This window comes from Camelus ferus, chromosome 9 (assembly GCF_009834535.1).
Source record: "Camelus ferus isolate YT-003-E chromosome 9, BCGSAC_Cfer_1.0, whole genome shotgun sequence".
NCBI classification, from domain to species: domain Eukaryota; kingdom Metazoa; phylum Chordata; class Mammalia; order Artiodactyla; family Camelidae; genus Camelus; species Camelus ferus.
Window position 1 is genome coordinate 64410532 of NC_045704.1, and position 20203 is coordinate 64430734.

Consider the following 20203-nt stretch of genomic DNA (forward strand, 5'->3'; position numbering starts at 1 on the left):
CGCCTGCACTTCCTCTCATCAATACAGCAGAGCTTTTTGTCAGTAATTTGCAATAAGTGTCTGCAGCATTTCTGCAGGGACCCAGAAATCATTATTGGCTGCAGATCCGCGCGGTTCCTAATTGGAAGCATTGGGCCTTATCAGCTGAGGATTTCCTAGGACCTTTGACAGATACCAATACTAAAATCATTGTTCACTTGTCAATTTAAAAGACCATTAAAGCAGCTTATTTTGGTTTTAATTGGAACCTCCCCTCTTTCAACGCCTGGCTTAAAAAAAAAAAAAAAAAAGAAAGAAAGAAAGCAAAAGAAAGAAAGAAAGCAAAGCAAAGCCCGGCCGGGCGCGCGCACGCGGGTATGTGGGTCACCCGGCGGGCTGGGGCGCGCGGCGGGGCTCCCGCCGGAGCCGCCCGGGGACACGCAGGCCGCAGCCTCGAATTTCCAGAGATTCCAGCAGCAGCAGCAGCAGCAGCAGCAGCAGCAGCAGCAGCAGCAGCAGCAGCAGCAGCAGCAGCAGCAGCAGCAAGTCCAGCCCGATCGCTCCCAATTAAACAACAGCGCATTCGCTTAAAGATTTTCGCAAAAAGTGCACTGGGGCCAAAAATCAATCACTCTCCCCAGCCTGACCGGGTGGAAACAGATGCGTAACATATTCACGCGCCGCGCTCGCCGCAGCCCCGCGCCGAACTAACTTTTTTTTTCTTCCTTTTTAAATAAAGCAAGGAGGACTTCCGCGGCTCGGCAATCCTGCTAAAACTGGCAGATGCAGCAAAACTAATATGTGTAAATGCTTTAAAGCAATAATCTGCTTACAGCGACACTTCCCCGAGCGGCGGCGGGACTGAGGGCGAAGGAGAAGGCGCTTGGCAGCCAGGGGAAACCGAATTGTTTTGACACCGCCATTGAATAGCAGCGCCTGGTGGATAATCATTTCATAGGATAATTGTGGGCAAGTAAAAAACTAATAATAATAATAAAAAGAACCTACCCAGTTCCCCCACCCCCTTTTCCTCCCCCATCAAAGTGAGCGATGAGTCCTCCCCATTATTTTTACCTTGCTCACAACATCTCCAGGTCCCTCCTAAATGGAACAGACTTAATGATAACACTAGAAGGTAAACGAAGCGGGGATAATGTTTACTGTACAATCATTTGGGCTCTGTTAAACTCAGCACTTCCCTTATCCCAAGAATCTCACTAATTGCTTCCAAGCTGAAGATGACCAGGCAGATTTATTTTGTTGGAAGGTTACTTGCCCCTAATGTTAAAAAGCATATCTATGTTTTTGTTTTAAAAGCTCATTCTCATCCAATTCCCCCCTCCCTTCCAATTTTAAGTAGCTGATGTTTTGTTTGGCTGCTGTTTTATTTGCTGTCAAAAGGAATTTGATGCAAAAACCATTTAAGCATGTATACAACCCATGGAGGGATTCATTTGACCTCATTATACTGCAATAAATAAGAAATCCAGTTTGTTAAATATCACCGAACCGCATGCATTTCACATCAGATCATAAGAGCAATGCTTCAAAAGATTATCCTAGAAAGTGCTTAGAAAGATGGAATGGGTTAACTTTGCTTGCCAGAAGGTGTTCTGACAAACACAGGAAAAGAGAGATATGTGCAGCCCCCTCTAAGAGCAGAGCAACTGAAGAAAAAAGAGATTTATGCTTTTAATTAATGGCAATTAAACCATGCCTGTTGGCTTGGCCTATGGCAATTGTTCCCTGCAAAAAGGAGGCCGAGCTGGTGACAAGCATTTGAATCCGCTAAGTTCTGTCAAGGGAGCTGACTCTGCAGGCATCAAAACCAAACTAAATCAATAAAAGAATTAAACTTTTATAAATTGCATTTTGACAAGTATCAGATACCGTTAAGCTTTGATATTATGAATTCCTTGGAGGTGATGCAAACAAGAAGGGCCGCAGTTAGAGATCCAAACAATCAAAGAGGCTTGTTAACATGCGCTGTCAAATGCATCAGTGCTATTAATTACTACAAATTAATGTGACTCTCTCTTCCTCCGGTGATTGGAATAATAATCAGCCAGATTCGTGGAAGAAGCACAGAGAACATATGCAACCCTGCCAAAAATAATAAGTTTAAAAACCAGTGGACGTTTCCAGTCCCTGTGTTCAAAGGCTGCCAGTTGTGACCTCGCTTTACCCTGTCTTCCCCGATCCTGAGATCTTCTTCATGTGCTTTTTCCTGTGTGATGACAGAGGGAGGCATCATGCTCTTGCCAATAATTATTGGAGCGTAGAATAAAATCTTTATTGCGTCCCATTGAGGTGTCAGGGAAATAAAACCCTGTCCAAAGGGATGGTTTTCTAGGAAATGAACCCAAACGCCAGAATCCTATAGTTTGGCCACTTCCTAGCATGAAAACTTAGCTCTGCAGCAAGGTTAATAAGGAAAATTACATGACGCCCTCACCCTGACAGTGCAGTAGGCAGGGCTCGTGGGGAAGCAGGAACCCTAATTAGGAATCCGGGTAGCTGAGTGATTCCAACAGAAGGATTTCCCCCAGCATTGCGTGACATTCTACATATACAAATGACCAGGGCCAGGATTCAGCTATTCCCTCTCAGATCCACATTTTAAAACAGAATGTGATCTTCATCTTAACAGCTAGAAGGACTGCGAATCCAGATCCCTAGACCCGCATTTCTCGCAGGGGGTGCCACAGCAGACCAGAGCTAAACAAATGCTTGCGTCATTAAACATAATAATTCATGTTTTCTGAACTATTTTAAAGCAAACATATAACAAATTAATTGGTAATAACAATCTTCCGTGTGCGTTCTAGTATATTTTTTTTCTAGCTTATTTTACTAATCTGGGCACTTTAATACTCTCCCTTTCAGAGTTGCTTCATACCTTCTACTTTTTACTTTGTGAACCAATAGCATATGGTTTCTCACATCTGAGGAGCTTCCAAATGTTCTACTGCAATTTTAGATGAATTGAAGGATGGAGTTGAGCCACTTGATATGGGAATTTATAATAACGGGGGGTCTATTACACAGCAGAGACGGAACATCTCACAGCATCAACCAATTTTCATTTAGTGGAAGGGGCTTCACAGTGGGGGTGGGGTGGCAGGGAGTGAATCTCTCATTCTCTCTTGCTTTGGAAATAGGATTACAATTTGGAATAACATGCTGTCTCCTCCTATTGGCCTGGCACGCTGCACAGGGCTGGAAAATCATCGTTTTCTAGTTGTGTTGCAGGCTGCCTGTGTAGTAGCTTTGCAGGCTGCCGTGTAGTAGCTGTGCGGGCTTTCTTAGTTGGAGAGGGGCAGAAATCGTCGTAATGTCCCTCCTAACTCGCAGTAGGAGTGGTGCCAGGTGCGTGCTGGAGTTCGGACTAATTATTTGATTTTTACTATTGACTGTACCTAAGTGTGTGTTTTTAACACAGAGAGGAATTATCTTGGCACCATCTGGTAGCCGTTTTTCATGTCTGACAAAATTTAAAACTCAGTTTGAAGCTTGGCCAGTGATAAATATGCTTAGGATTCCATATGACCTTGGTCAACCTCTGACCTTATACAAATCAGGGCATTTGTCTCAAACTGTGGTTACAGCATGTTATTGATGTCCCCAGTCTGTTACCCAGGAGCCATGGCTCTTATGACAGATGGGATATTTGCTCGGATAGTGACAAGGGGGTTTGGGATGATTTTTTTTCCCCTTTTTTCATTGTCAAGAAATGGATCCTGGCTCTAAGTCTGGATTTAAGTGTGAGTTTTCCATTTCAAGGGCTTCTCAAGATCTGTTCAGAAAGAGCACTGAAGGGGAGAAAGGGGAAACAAATGCTTATAAAGCCTGCCTAGAAAAGTCTGGTAGATAAAAGCATGGTTCTAAGGACGTGTTTCTTTCCTTCCCTAGGTGCTCACTCAGCAAATGCAGAAGTAATTTATTGTTGGAAATTTGTGTGGTCATTTTTATCTGATTACTTGGCAGGATGCTACAGGAGCTCCAGCCTCTCTTTTTAGAAATCCTGGTTTTATTGTAAGCAGGCTTCAGTTCCTCCAAATGTCTTTATGCATTTGAAGGAGCCACTCAAGCTTTGTCACTTATTTTGAACAATATAATTTTCTAAGAGCGGAACATTCTTGCTAAGCCTGACACATGATATGTAAGCACACATTGACCATTCACTGTTACTTTAATGCTTCCTGGCAGCAGCGGTACACCAGGCAGAATTCAAACAACACGTTTGCCTGGAGTTCGGTATCCATTTAAATCAAAATTGTCAACTTTCGATTTTTTAACACTGTTTTATTTTTATTAAAATTCAAGTTAATGAATGTCCTGTAAATTTGATGACGGGCCTGGATATGAAAAATTGACATTCTAAGTGGCAATAAAAGGGACTAAATTGCCCCTGTTCATATAATAATGTGATTTTCTTTTTCTAGAGCATTAATTTACAAAACATTTGCATTCACTTCATTTTTTCGCTGTTATTTTGAAGGCCTCTCATTGAGAACCTTGCACGTGTGTGGTGACGAATATGTGATGATTTTTCATTGTGCAGAGAGATAGCATGCCCCTCTGCTTTCCGCTTTGGCTTCCTCCACCTTTTTTTCTTTCTTGAAGTTAAATATTTTGGGTGTGGACTAGTAGCTCACTTCACAAATTATTATCAATTTGATAGCAATCAAGTTTGTAAATCCTCACAAATTTTATACCTGCTGGAATTGAAGAACTATTATTCAAAATCTTTTCTTGCAAAAAAGAGGGGGAGGCTGGTGCTGGTGGCAGTGAGGGCATTCAAAATTTCATATACAGGTAGAAATATGGATACATATTCTAAGACATTTACCGACATACGTGCATCCCTGTGTAATGTATGGCGGTCGATTTCTCAGAAAATACGTCTTCATTTGAGAGTGAGTTATCTCTTTTTACTTTTCTCATGTAGAAAATGGCAGATGAATGATCAGCTGGCAGTGATTCTTCACCAGGTGGAGTGATGAATGAACAGACACTTTAATTTAGCCCCTTTGTGTTTGCCCATAGTTTGAGGTTTTTGTTTTTTATGACAGTGTGCTGGGCAGAATGAAGCTTCATCTATTGGTGCAAATTACAGGAAGACAAATCGCAAATAATAGTTGCTGGTATTTTTCTCTTTATGACCCTGCAGATTGTCCCAAAAAGGGATGTGCAAGAGAGGCTTTGGATGTTTCACAGACAGATTAGTAACTAATGGCGCGCGCACACACACACGCGCGCACACACACACACACACACACACACACACTCTAGTGTTTGTTTCCATCTAAGTTATAGTTGCTAAAATTGACAACGTTTCTTCTCCCCAAGTGAAAATTTTGTGACTTGGGAGGAAAGAAGTGACTTTTCCTTCACCTCACTACTCTCGTGGTAGTTTCGTAGGGAAGGGGGCAAAGAACTGGATGTTACCTCTGAACTTGTTTTATATTTTTATGGTTATTATTTTTATGGTGGTAAAAAGAATAGCAAATATTAACTCTTTCTAAGAAAACAAAACAAAACAAAAAAACACTTCAGTAGATATATCAAAGGCCACGTTTGTGGATTCATCCAAAATACAGTCGAGTTAGTGAGCAGTAATTTTTTTCAGCTGCACCGAAGACTTGTGATCTGATCTTTCCATGTCAGAAATTTTTAATACTTGAGACCTGCATTTATTAACTACCAATGTTACTGGTTGAAAACATAACCATCTCTTTCATTCCTGGCTCTGGAAGGTGGACCTTCCTTTCTTCATCTACCCACCTGTACATTTTCTAGTTTGGTATGCAATAAATTCTATCCTACTGGTCAACCCAAACACAAACACCTTGCAAATCCATTAAATGACACAAAATACAGCCCACTGATCATCATCACACACTTACTTTATTTAGTGATACAGTAAGCCTCAACGATGTGAACACCCCTTGTCTTTCTCCACTCAGAAATGGCAACAGTTCTGGCATGGTGTATTTATGGTTCTTCTTGAATAACCTGGGAAAAATTAGTGCTGCAATGACCCACATAAACCTGATTTGAAGAAGACTACACTATCCTCTTGAGGTCTTGGGCAAGTCATTAATTTAATGGAATTCTGTTTTCACATTAGGAAAAAAATGATTAAAGGTTATATGTTCATCCCACAAATGTGCCAGACCCTGTTGTGTCCCTGAGGATATAGTCAGAATAATCCAGGTAAGGCCCTGAGTTTCCAGATCTTACACATCAGAGGGAAGAGAGGAAAATAAATGTACTACAAGGGAGTTGACAAGTGTGATAATTGTAGTGGCACAGAAGGCCATGGGAACACAGGGGAGGGACGTCTAACCCAGCCTGGGGATGGCATGAGGGGTTAGGGAGCGCTTCTTGGAGAAGGCTTGTCCATGGCAAAGGATAAGCAAGATGGTGAAAAGCGGGGCGGGAAGAGGAAAGGCACGGCCAGAGCCAGAGGTCAGAAACGTCATGCAAAAGCAAGGGCTGACGTTCTGCCTGGGCCACAGAGTCTGAGAGAAGTGCACACAGACGAGACAAAAAGAACTTTCTGATATTAGGGTACAACTTTTAAAAGCAAGTACTGGATCCTGCTAGTCTTGATTATATAAATATGATTTGCTAGTAGTGATGGAGTCGACTAAGAGGTTTCTGGAATGCTTCCTATGTGCAAAGCACTATGCTCAGAGATGACCCGAAGACCAGTAAAACACATCCCACACTTTCAAACGAGCTTACAGCCTAGGAGGGGCGATCAGCAGGTCAGCGATTAACTAGGAATACGGGACAGAATGAAATGGGTCTTCTAGGAGAGATTGAGGAAAGTGCTGTGGAACACCAGAGAAACGTGCTTCAGGTTAGCAGTGAGGGCGGAACTTAATAAAGTTGTTGGTGAGCAGTGCCTTGAAGGGTGGGTGGAAGCGGTCCTATTTCCATTTTCATGCATCGAAATGAGCATATATTATTAAGTTATCCAACCACAGAACATTCTTGCTCACAGATAAGGACATTATAAAAGTAACATAGATACACATTCAATTCTTTGTTGATTTTTCTTATTATTAAAAATAAATCTAGATGTTCCACATCATATAAAATATGAAAATATGCCAGCAACATAAAGATGAGAGCCAGAGAACTAGAAAAGGCCTAAGATCAAACAGAATAGCTTCTTTTTATTGTTTTTTAATATATAAAAACTGTAAGTCCAGAAAGTTGAGATACCTGCTCAAGATCATGGTAACAGTTTAAAAGTAGAGACGAGACTTCTAGCCTACCCGTATTTCTGCCACACTCAGTTTGCCTCATTCCGTGAGAAATCTGCTAGCATTAAATAAACAAAAACTGGCTTACCATGGAAAAGTACAATTTTTACATACATTATACAGTTTTTATATACATGATGTTTTTTAATTAATTACTTCATCAGCATTTCAAACATGCTGGAATGCACTTCATAGTTTCAAATTCGTTAAGTTATAAAATTAAGGAGACATATTTTAGAGCAACTTAAAAAAAGCCATAAAAATTCAGGTATGTGACAATATTCACATCAAATTGTTAAAAGGAAAATGCGTACGTATCACATGTTGGCTATAACTTAGTAACACTGTCCAACACGCACAGAGGAAAACTGTCGTTAATCGACGTTGCACTGTCATGCCTCTTCGGTAGACTGCTTACAAAGACCTTGCTGCGTCAGTTAACGTATTCTGCCTACACAGCCTACGGATGAAAGGAAGGCTCCGTCCGTCTGCACCCGCGGTCGTCCGCCGTGACTGGGCTGGAACAGCGGACAGCCGCCGTCTTGCAGGGCGGGAGGGACGCCGTGGAGCCTCCCCCGGCGCAGACGCACGTCACGCACAGCCCAGGCCAGCCTCCCACCCTCGGTGCACGGTTTCAGGACGGTGACTTCTCCCTCCTGAGGTTCTGGAGCTTTCCGACGTCGTAACGTCTAGAACGTGCGCACGTAAAGCTGTTTGTAAGGCCTTAAGCCGTCGAAGCGCTCGTGGGGCGCGGCCCGCAGCCCCCCCCCCCCCCCCCCCCCCGCGCGGAGCCGTCCTCACGGCCCGCCCGGCCCGGGTCCCGTCCAGCAGGAGGATCCATCTGCTCGGCCTGCGAAGCAGAGGCTGAGCCTGAACAGGCCTTCCTGCCCCCTGGGCCACACGCCGCGGGCGGCCCCCTCCTGGCCCGGGCGCCCCCGGAGCTGGCCCCGCACACGGGCCTGGGGGCGGGCGGGCGGGCGGGGGGGTGCCCGCCCGCGGCCCTGTCCTCGCTCCTGTCCTCCTGAGACACGCTGCCCCGGCGCTCTGGCTCCGCCTCGGAGAAGCCCCTTCCCGGCCCGCGTCCGCCCGCTTGTCCTCTCCACGACACTTGCAAGTAACTGCGTTGTCCTCCGGGTTGCCTCAGGCCTGATGAGCCTTCCTCCCCGAGGGCTCCCCGAGGGCAGGGGCCGGGCCTCGCCGCGCCTTCCCACGGCCCTCTGCGGCCGCGCCCGTGCTGTCCAGGGCGGCGCGAAGAGTGGGCTTCTACACAAGAGGGCTTTTAGTTTTTTAAAGAATCTTTATGTCTCCTTTTACTTTTATTTAGTTTGGGGGGGTAATTAGGTTGATTTATTTATTTTTAGAGGAGGCCCTAGGGATTGAACCCAGGACCCCGTGCGCGCTAACATGCGCTCTACCGCTGAGCCTTACCCCCCCACCCCCGCCCCGAAGATGCGGTTTTGAATTCTCCGTCGACCTCACTCCTGGCTGTAGGAAAGTTCTCCCACTTATAAACCCAGGAGTAAGTCTCACTTGAGGCTGTTACGAAGTTTCAATGAGGCGATGAGTGTGAACTACTTAAAACAGAAACTTGCACACAGTTAGGATCCAGTCAATGGTAGTTACCATTTGTCAGCAATTCTGCTTGGCATAGCCCAGTGGGAAAGTCAGTAAAGATGACTTCTTTTTTTCCTCCTTCCTCCTTCTTTCCTATTATTTCATTTATTCACATATGGAGTTGTTTTCAAAGGCATTTACACTAACCCTGGGGGTTTCCATGCAAAAAATAGGCGAGACCAGCCGACACTTTCCCGTCGGTACGTGTCTGCTCGTCACTCTACTGTTCCCTGTGCGTCTGAGTCCCGGGCACCTCCTGCACGGTCATCTGCTCCTGCTACCGGCTCACAATTGCAGACCAAGGCTGATTGTGCTTTGGCAAAACCGTAAAACGTATCTCACGTGTTCAGTGATCGCGAGCAACAGGTCAACATGGTGGAGTCTGGATTTCTGCCTGCCACCTGCTCTGCTCTTCTCCGAGCTCATATACAGACTCATTTGGGATCCAGTGTTTCAACCTCCAAGGACCATGGCTGCTTCTCCCTTCACTGAATGACAGCCTGTCCCAGTCAAAGGCTTGACTCAGGGCATTGTTCAGTGTGGAACTTCCCTCTACAAAACTTTATTTGCAACTATTTTCTCCTGCTCTTACTGATCATAATGTTTAGCCATGGACGGAAGTAAGGCAATGCAAAGTGAGAATGCACAGGGCCTTAATTTCAGGATTTCCACCATAATTGTTTCATGATGTGCAGATAATTTAGTAGAGCTGTACGCAAATTTCGTAGAGCAAATGAATTCCACAGTGACCTCTTCAGTGTCAGGTAACTACCAATGCTTATGTAAGCCATGGAGAAATCCTTAGTAAATCCAGCCTCACAACTTTGAAATATATTACTGATTTGGTTTTATTTTGGTTAACATCATATCTCTATCAGTTAGCATTAATTTTTCTAAATTGCAATTCTCTTTTTTTTTTTTTTGGTTGGGGGATGTAATTAGGTTTATTTGTTTATTGATTTATTTCATGGAGGCACTGGGGATTGAACCCAGGACCTCGTGCTTGCTAAGCACACACTCTACCACTGAGCTATGCCCTCCTCCCTAAATTCTAACTTCTTAATTTTTATGCTACTTCTAGAGGGTAGAGCCATGTATTAACCATTTCTGTAGATCTCATGTGTAACTGACACACAGAAGTGCCAGTCACTACTAGGTAAACACTGGTTGAGCCAATGAAAATACATATGCTTTGGTTACATTTATGCAACTGTATTTACCAGACAGATGACTGACTGATTCAAGAGCTTTCAGGGCTGATCTGTATCAAGAGGACTTAAAATACATTTTCTTTCTGTTCGCCGACCCCTCATATTCGTGTGGGATGCAGCCACTGCAAAGCTTTTCCACAAGCATTAACTTAGTCCATCCTTGGAACAATGTTGTGAGGTAGGACTCAGGTCCCAGACCGAAGAGGCACATAGTTCCAAAGACCAAGTACCATTTGAGAAGACAGTGGACACAGTTTGAGAAAATGGGCCTACATCCGGCATTCGTTCAGGAGTCAACTTTTTAAGAAAAAGCATAGAAATTTAGAGACTTTGATTATTATTTTTAAAATTTTAAGAGACTTTTTTCTAATAGTAAGTAGAAATGAAAACAACACTGTGGCTATTTGTTCTGTGTCGCTAATGTCATAGATTAGAGTTGAAACCCTCCCTCCACTCGTACAAACAATGGTCCTTCCACTGCTGTCTGAGTGCTCAGTTCTAAGGCTGGGGCACCTTATCTGCTGTCTCCAGCGGTGCCGGTTCTTCCCAGTGGTGGCCAGACACTACAGCTCCTCGTGCGACGTGGCTTCCAGGGTCCTCGCTGCACAGGGAGTGGGTAACAGCTCAGGCTCTGGCGTCTGGATTTGTTATGTGACCTCAGTCACCCGGTGCCAGAAGTCAGTGGCTGTGAGGATGAACAGTGACAACTCATGTGACACACTTAGCATAGTACTCAATAAATTGTTTTCTTAAGTTATATTTTATCACTAATATTAATCCTGGTCACCCTGTGAATATACTGTATAGTTTGTCAATGTGCCTCTTAAAATTCAGCCCCAAACTCAGACAAAATATTTCAGATGTAAGCCATATGTTTAGTAATTAATGAATTCGATTACTGTTCCCCTAAGGCTTGGCAGAAGAGAACATCTTCAATACAATAAACAAACCTCATGCATAAATGCCATGATTAGATTCAGACATGTAAATAGAGATATGATTTTCTTACTTTGAGCAAGTTATTCCCAGGATTCATCTCCTAAGGTGTTAGAAGACTATGCGGCTTGACTGATACTTATAAAGCCACAAAAATTCTCACACCAAATGTAAGCAAAAGACTTGCTCATGCCAACCAAAGCCCTCCCCTCACTTCAGCAGTGGGTGCTCCCCAGCAACAAAATTGGGTGCTGGGGCACAGAAGGGGGAAGACTGGGAGATGAGAGTCTGTAACCTCATTATCAGTCACGGGTGTATTATAGCCACAGCAGCCTACTGTTTTAATATTGTGGCACACTAGGCTGTTTTTCAAATATGTTGTCTTCAGCCTGGAATTACCTATTGGAAAAATTCATAGGTCCTGCTATTCTTATGCTGCTGTGTTGTGGAATAAAAGCTTTTTCTTTACTCAGGTAGGAGCCAAAACAAACAAACTCAATAGCTCCCCTGTTTCCTACTCCCTTTCTTCCATTAACTCTAGAAAGGGAAATAGATGCATTCTTGTACCTTCATAGAGCCTTGTGTACATACATGGATGAACGAAAGGAGCGATTACAGAGCTAGATAACTGGATGGATGTAGAAAGATAGAGGGGTAGATGGAACGAAGAATGGTAGGATAGATGGATGGATAGATAGATAATAGATGGATAGATAGATAATAGATGGATAGATAGACATATAGAGGATGGATGGATGGGTAGATGATGGATGGATGGATGGGTGGATAGATGGATAGACAGATAGAAAGATAGGTAGGTAGATGACAGATATGACAGAAGGAGAGGTGGAAGATGCTATCACAGACAACATCTCGGGCTGGGTATCAGGACACCTGAGTTCCAGTCTTGACTCTGCCTTTAACTTGCTTGTGATTTCACTTAGTCTCTTAACCTCCCTTGACTGTTGCAGTAAAACAGGGGCACTGCCAACCAGCATGTTGGGCAACATTGGTGGGTCCGGAATCCTTAAAAGGTAGCTCTGTGAATCCATTATCACTGCCCTGTTTGCCACCATTTCTCCCTGTGGATAGTTGGCCAGGACTCCCAGTGGAAGGCGTGCTGCTACTGACCACACCTCCCACCCCTACGCTCAGAGAAATGAGAGACAGTCTGGGCTATCTCAGACCGAGTGATGTCTAGGTTCCTTCCAGCAATTCTGATTTACCACATATAAACGTCGCCTCCTAACATCTGCCATTCATAATATATTTCCTATGAATATAATTTTTGTGTGAACACTAATTTTTCTAAAGTTTGAGAAGTAGGCCTACTTTTGCAGCTACCTGGTTTTCTTTGGCCCAGCCCGAATGAGGCTGCTCTAATCTTAGGCAAAATGATGACATATGAAAACTACCTACAGCTTCAGCCGTCCCTTTCTGTGCTGTCTGCCCACAGCGACGAGGGGTCCTGTGGGGGCCTGATAACTTCCTGCTCTTTTAACTTTTAACTCCCTATGAAATCAGAGGAAGCCTGACAGCATGAAACCCTATGTCGTGGTGGTGGGAGGGGCTTAGGAACTCTGCTTCGCCACCACTCTTCCAGCAGGAACAGCATTTCCCACAATCCCTTTCCCTACAGTCCTGCTCAGAGGCAGACTCTCTTCCAAGAAGAGATACTCGTGCGGAAATTGAAAGGCCGAAGAAAAGAGGCCATAACTCTAAGGATGCTGCTACAATTTGAAGCATGAGTAGATGTGAGGTTCTAAAGAATTACCTCAATTGGTGCTACAGACTGAGACAGAAGCCAGGGGCTGTCCAGAGGCTGTCAGAATTTGCACTCTACTGAACCACCGGCTTCAGTGCAGCAGCCTGGGATCACCGCTTGTGGCTCCCCAGTCTTGGTTCCCTGACTCTTCCGGTGGTTGGTTTTGCCTCTAGTTCTCTACATTGAAACCCCTCATACTTGAAATACACAGAGTGGCTTCTGTTTTCCTGACAGCACCTGGGCTGTGTTGGCATCACCTGATTTGACTATTCACGGGAAAGTGACCCCTCTTTGTGACTTATCTGTTGAGTTGGCATTCAGTGTATTCTCGGACACTTAAAGCCTTACGGAAATCGCCAGCTTCAGAAACAGCACATTTCATCACAGAATTGTCCAAATTGCTAGAAAGCGTCTCATAGTGTAGAGCAGAATGAGGGGAGGTAATTATTAGGCTTTTATTTATTTATTTTAATGACGGTACTGAGGATTGAACCCAGGACCTCTCGCGTGCTAAGCATGCACTCTGCCTCTGAGCCATACCCTCCCCCCAAACGCGTTTTTTAATGAGAAAATCCTGGCTTTGCATCCTGCGTTTGCTGTTTTCAAGTGCTGGGCAAGTTGCTTAACTTCTCAACCTCAGTTTTCTTTTCTGTAAAGTGAGGGCAATCATTGGACCTACTTTTCAGGGTTGTTGCAAGGATTAACGAGATCAAGTTTATAAACTACCTTTTCTTTACACTAACCACAAACCACTTTCACTGTTTGCGCCTCACTCTGTCCTCTGGAGTTCCACAGGTAGGCCCAGCTGGCCCACAGAGCTCCTCTGTGAGCACGAGAGGAAGGCGCCCCCTCGGGTGTCTCACTGTGGCATCAGGGTGCGTGGTGGGCAGAGCAGGAGCTGGCTTTCAGTGTCCACTGCCCCTCAGCTGAGCAGCCTTGAGCACAGCCTGGACTACCACCCACTGGGTCACCGCATGCAGGTGGAATCTGACCGCTCGTGAAAACCCCTCGTGCATTTTAAGACTTCTCCCGGTTCCTCAACTTGCCTTTCTCTCCTCTGGAAACCAGACATTGCCGATTGGATGAGCTCCGCCCCATAGTGAAACACTAGCGCACCCTTTGTTAACGAGTGATTCAGCCAAAGGAAGGCTAAGCTGGAAGACTGCGCCAACTATACGTCACGCACATGGGGGCATCCCCGTAACGGTGCCTCTGCACTGCCAGATGTTACTGCAGACGTGTGCCTTCTAGTTAAAGATCGTTGGATGTTGGTGAGAGTGTGGGCTCCCTGCTGAGATGAGGCAGGTGGAGGGGTATGAACTCGTCCCTTGGCTGCCCAGCTACACCCGAGGGCCTCTCTGGCTTCATCCCCCAGGACAACTCACCAGGGGAGGTGGGTCCAAGGTCAGCACCCACTTCTCTCCAGGCAGCGACCGCTCTTAACCTCTGTGTGGCCCAAGCAAGAGAACAAACAGAGGCCCGTCAGTCAGATGATGACACATCTAGAATGTACAAATAAAGCTGAAAACTGTTAAACAAAACACGTCCTACCTTCTTACCTTGACAAATAATACTTATAATGAGAGTGAGAAAATGTGTGTAAAACTGTTTTTTACATGCCTGACAGCAAAGTATCAGAAATGATGGATTATAACTGTGCTTGTCTGGGTGTCAACTGGGTGACGCTTCGATGAGCAACACATACGTAATACACCAACTATTACATATTTATTACAAAAAATTAATTTGTCTTATCACTAATTATATTGGTATAAGTAAGACTTTTATATGTATTCTATTGACAGTAATGACAAGTTAGCCAACATTTCTTAAGTCATTGTAGTTTGTTTTTCCTTCAGTTGGAGAAACTTCACTCTGCTAAGGCAGGAGTAACTGGAGTTGCCAATAAATTATTAAACCAAACCTTAAATTAGCAAATGAACTTTACATACAAATTTTACATATGTTAAAAAAACTGTAGTGAAGTCCCCATGTGACAAAGTTGCATTATTGCTGAAAATATAAACTTTAAAAAAATCAAATATGTTGCTTTCACTTTTAAAATGAATATGTTAACAGAATAGCCTTTAGGGGACTATCTAGATACACAGTGTTTCTTAGATTTTTATTTCGAATTTTCCAATGTTGAGTTATTATCAAAGAAACAAAAATTACCAGGGCATTTAACTCGTTCAAATCTCTTTTCAATTAAGACTATGTTCTGATCTATAATGGCCAGAAACATGGTCTTCATTAAAATCAGAAATAATGAGGGGAGGGTACAGCTCAGTGGTAGAGTGTGTGCTTAGCACGTGTGAGGTCTTGGGTTCAGTCCCCCGTGCTGCCATTAAAAAAAAAAACCGAATAATAAATAAATAAACAGGCCTAATGGCCTCCCCCCATTTTAATGTTAAGTTTTGAAAAAGTTTTTTAAAAAGAAATAATTGGGAATTATTTATACCTGTTTGATAGGTAAACATTTTCATTTCCTTGCTATAATGTTGTTATATTTTATTGGAATATTTTCAACAAATTTCTTGCAGTTTATTTTGATTTAGAAAAACCACTGGCTTTGACATTTAAAAAAATATTTTTTAGCCCTTTTGCAAGTGAAATAGCCAAACTTAGATATTTTTGAAATTTAAATTTTGGTAGTATTACTAATAATAAGCAACAGTTAACATTATATAACTATGGATAGCATGAATTCAAAGTTAATTTTCCACCAAAATCATGATTTGTATTTTATTTTGAGATTCTCTTGTTGTTTTAGTTATCTCTTGTGGTGCATCTTGTGTCTTACCTAAATTTAATCTAATCGCTTTAACAGATACAGACAGCATTCCTATCACACATGCCCAAGAATGATTTTTAAGGTCATTGCTTTGTTTCATCAAACTATTTCATCTTTGGGAAGATTCAGGAAATATAGTATGTAATCTTTGAATTTTTGAATCTTTGTCAAAAGAGTTGACATCATATCTCCTAATAAAAACTCAAACGTGTGCTCTATGTGACTAACACACAAGTATTTCTGGTTTTTGGACAATGTTCTGTATGGTAGAACTTTCTGTTTGTCAACTGCATTGTCACCATTGTGTCGTAAACATTACCTTCAGTGAACTTTTACATTATTTAAATGAAACTGAATTTTAATGTTAAGTTTTGAAAAATTTAATTACATCTTTTTAAACATTTTGAGAAAAGTAAAGCTATTTGCAGTTGCAGCATTCAGAGGCCACCCAGTGACCACTGCCAGGGCAGGTACCACGCTTCCGAGGGCTACGTATAGACTAACATTCAGTGTTAGGGATGGTGAGACTCGTAGCAAAATGCTCCTTTCCTCCCCCGCGCCACTGTAGCAAACGCTGTACCGACTCCAAGTAGCCGTGGAACAAGTTGGACACAAAGAGAAGCAAGAAGGTGGATGCTTGTGCTGCTGGGAAGTGGTGCTGCATGATGCAAGTCTACGGCATTCCACTACGTGAGAGGAAGGGTCTGACGAGTCAGTCTGTTTTTTCTTGACCTCAGTGCTTCTGCCAGTCTGTCCTCCCCACGCTCCGGGGCACTGTCTCCCTCCTGCGAGGGTGGTGGCACCACCCACAACACTCATGGCTTCAGATGCTGTGTAAGGCACAAAGGGCGGGAGATACACAGTGGCATGTTCCTGGGTTTCGAACTGTGTTAGTCACAAGAGTGGGTCACCTGGTGTCAAGGCTGATCATTAGTCCCAGGTGACAGAGGTGCCTGTGTGTTCTTTAATTCGTATATTTTTACGTGTTTTTGTGATCTGTGGAGCCCCAAAGAGCAGTAGTGCCAGGAAGCTCCCTTCTCTCTGCGGAGTCTGACTGAGTCTAGAACGTGGAGCCGATCTCCACCTTAACCCAGGTCATGTCCGCTGAGACTTTTCTACCTGAAGGGACAAAATTTGGTCTCTTCACCTCCTCCTCTTCTGTTCCAAGTCTTCCAGACACACCTTTTTTGTTTGGAGGGACTTTGAAGCTATTGATGAAGATTTACTGCTTTTGCATGGCATTACATTCCCCTTTCTAATTTCCTAGAAGGGTTAGAAAGTTTTGACCAAAAAAAAATTTGCTTCTCCATTAAGGGAGGTTTTGGTGTAACTTAGTCTGTACCCTGGATGCCCCACCTGTATCAGAGAACCGAACAGACATACCTCCTTTAGGACAAACTCTCCTTTCTGCTCCCCAGAGTCCAAGAATTAAGGAACTCTTCAGCAAACAGGAACTCTTGTTTCTCAGTTTTTTGGTTGTTGTTTTTTTTTTTTTTAAGAATTTACTGTTATGACATTCTGTTCTGTGTGCCACGAATCCAGTGACCTTGATGAAATTCTCAATACTGTGTTACAGTTTAAAAAGATCAAACATACTTCAGAGTTGGGGGAGGGTGTAGCTCAGTGGTAGAGCACATGCTTAGCATGCACGAGATCCTGGGTTGAATTCCCAGTACCTCCATTAAAACAATTTAAAAACAAGTAAATAAACCTGATGACCTATCCCCTGCCAAAAAAAAAAAAAAAGCATGCTTAAGAATAACTGAGATAATGTGAGGAAAGTGCTCACGACAGTGCTTGGGGTGACGATGTGAGTGGTCATGCCAGCTTCCCTCGGGGGAGCGACAGTGAGACCCACAATCCTTTTGTAACCTAATCTGCGAAGTGCCATCCCGTCTCTTCTGCCATATTCTTTTGCTTAGAAGCAGGTCAATTTAAATCCAGCCCACGTGTTAGGGGCGGCGACTTCCAAGGGCATGAACACCAAGAAGCAGAAGTCATTGAGTTCCACCCAAGAGGAGGCAACTGTAGCATTTTCTTAACTGGAAAAGGGAAGATGCAATTCAGAGGATGAATGAAAGCCACAAACCAGCTCCTCGGTGCCTCACATTACGCCGTCCTTCTGCCAGGCTTCCTCTCGCTGTAGCCCCGCTCCTTCCTTCCGTGGCTGATTCTCCTGTTCCTACTGGTGTGGCCTCATGTTGGTGAGATGAGCTTATCAAGGTGTTTTAAGATGCGAGTTTCATGGCTTTGGTTTCTCATAGTTCAAGCTCACTGGATTGTCTGCTTTAATAAACATTTCTCATCATGGGTGTGTCAGACTATGAGCTGTCCTTCAAAATCCATCTTTTCCATATTTCTGGGCACATGGCCACCCAGCCAGCAATGACATTTTCCAGCCTCCCTGGCAACTAGAAGAGACCATGAGCCTAACGTTTAGGATAATGTGTTGTGAGAGAAAGAGATGTATGCAGCTTCTGTGTCCTCTCCAACTAAGGAGGGCTCCGCGTGCTGGATTTTGGCTCATCACCCTCCCGACCAGCTGGAAACGGTGACAACTGAAACAGCCTTGGGAGCCATATGTTGGGGGTGGCAGGTCCCCCTCCCCACCAGGCTTCATGGAGCAGAGCTACCCCTCCACCCAGAGCAGCCAGACTGTTCCGTGAGAGACAAACAAACTTCTATCTCATCTACGTCACTATTTTAGGGGCCCCTTTATTTCTAACAGCTTTGTCATTCTATTACATTTAATAAAAATTAGACTAGGAAGCCAAGACAGAACTGTTTTACTCGCAGTTTAAGACGCTATGTACATACGTACGCATGACTGAACCACTGCGCTGCAGGCGCAGACTGGCACAGCATCGCTAACCAACTACACTCCAGCTTTAAAAACCCTCTACTTCAGTCCATATGGGAAGTTGGGGGGGCAGGGATACGTGGGCGTTCTGCTCAATTTTGCTGTGAACCTAAAACTGCTCTGAAAAATAAAGCTTATCAATTTAAAACAAAACATTGTTTTAGTAAATAACAGAAGATATTTTATTTAGTCATTCGTTTGTATCATTCATAAATACGTGAGAACCTACTAGTGCCAGATACACTGGGGATATGACGGTGAGACCACAGTCACATTCCTTACCCTCGTGGAACTGTTAGTTTAGAGAAAGCAAAGGTAAATAAGCACTACACACGCACAATACTTACAGCTGTCATCGGCGCTAAGGCGGGCAGAGAGGCCCCAGCCTAGGAACCTTTAATCGAGATCACGGACATTTTTAAAGAAAATAAAAAATGCTCAAAAGAAATACTTTCATATTATAATACATTTTTGTTTCTTGAAAGCGATCCCCTAGGCAGTAAAAAGCAAAAGCGTTTCTGTGACCTTAGCCTCGGTTTCCCCATCTGTAAAGTTCAAAGATCTTTCACACAGTATTTAGCTTTTCCCCCTCCTCCTTCTCTAGCTCCACACCAGATCTTCACATGCATAGTGGGACCTGATTTTTTCAACAGCTATTATAGTGCTGGATTTTAACAAAGAGACCCTCGTCCCTGAGTATAATCTGACTATATATGGAAAGGGCCATGTGTGTCCATGTCTCAGTGTGATGACATGAGATCAAAGGAAAAATCAGGCTAAGACCCAGGAGACATGAGTTCAAGGTCAAATTGACATTTCACATTTTTGTGTTGATCTGTAAAAAAAAAACAGGCTCTCTACCCTTCTGACACTGCGCTAACACACTGATGCCTCAAGGAGAGCTGCGACGTGCTGTGGAGGTTCGGTCCCAAACAGCAGATCTGGGGTAAGGCCCCGGAAGACTTGGACCAGTTGCAGTTTCTGTTTGTTGTGACACGAGCTGTCCTTTGGGCTTCTTTAATTCTTTCCTTGTAGAGATAACATGGGGCACAGGCTGGAAAGCTAAAACAGACAGCTTGAACTCTGTGCCTCTCAGAAGTCAAAGAGGTAGTCTGTAGCCAATAAGCACATGACAGCACGTTCAGCATACTTGGTTCAAACCCTGCCTCTGGCACTTACTAGCTGTTTGACTTTGGGCAAGTTGCTTAACCTCTCTGTTCTTCTATCACCTCATCTGTAAAATGAGGGTAATAAGAGCATTGACTTCATAGGTTGTTGGGAGGATTTAATGGATTTATAATCCATGTAGGTTCTCAGAACCAGGATCTGGCATGGAGCAAGTGTTTATTGTCAGCTAGGAGTCCCACCTGGATAAGATTTTCCATTTACAGTAGTGAGAACAGTTTAAGTTGGGTTAGACCATCAGCAAAGAGGGGCACACAGAAGCAAACAAGCGCAGAAGAGCTCTCTGAACAAGTAGACGCCTCATTCTCAGGGAAAACCCAAAGCTCTGTCTGGGTTTGTCTCTTTCTGGTTAGAAAAATGAAAGGAAAGTGTCATTCCTTGTCGCCTGCTCTCTCTCTTGGTTACATCTGGACCCCTAAATCTAAAGTGCTACCATGGAGTAATTAAGTTTCCCCACGAAGCCTCCACTCCACTTGAAGATACATCCTTCCTAGTCTGTTGTCTTCCCAGCATCGTTGGAAAGAATTTAAAATCTCATCAAAAGCACCAGACTTCCCCAGCAAGTCACACATCCCCGAA

At 43.8% G+C, this 20203-nt stretch overlaps 1 protein-coding gene across 7 annotated transcripts in view; it reads right to left on the bottom strand.

Moving 5' to 3' along the window:
• BARHL2 (BarH like homeobox 2) overlaps positions 1-20203 on the bottom strand; it is a 113937-nt gene that overhangs the window by 18469 nt on the left and 75265 nt on the right. For all 7 annotated transcript variants that reach the window (XM_032487062.1, XM_032487060.1, XM_032487058.1 and 4 more), the window contains 2 exons: positions 14171-14231; positions 10598-10769 (listed from right to left, as the gene is read on the bottom strand). The gene's annotated coding sequence lies outside the window, so the exon portion shown is untranslated. The remainder of the gene's footprint in view (positions 1-10597; positions 10770-14170; positions 14232-20203) is intronic.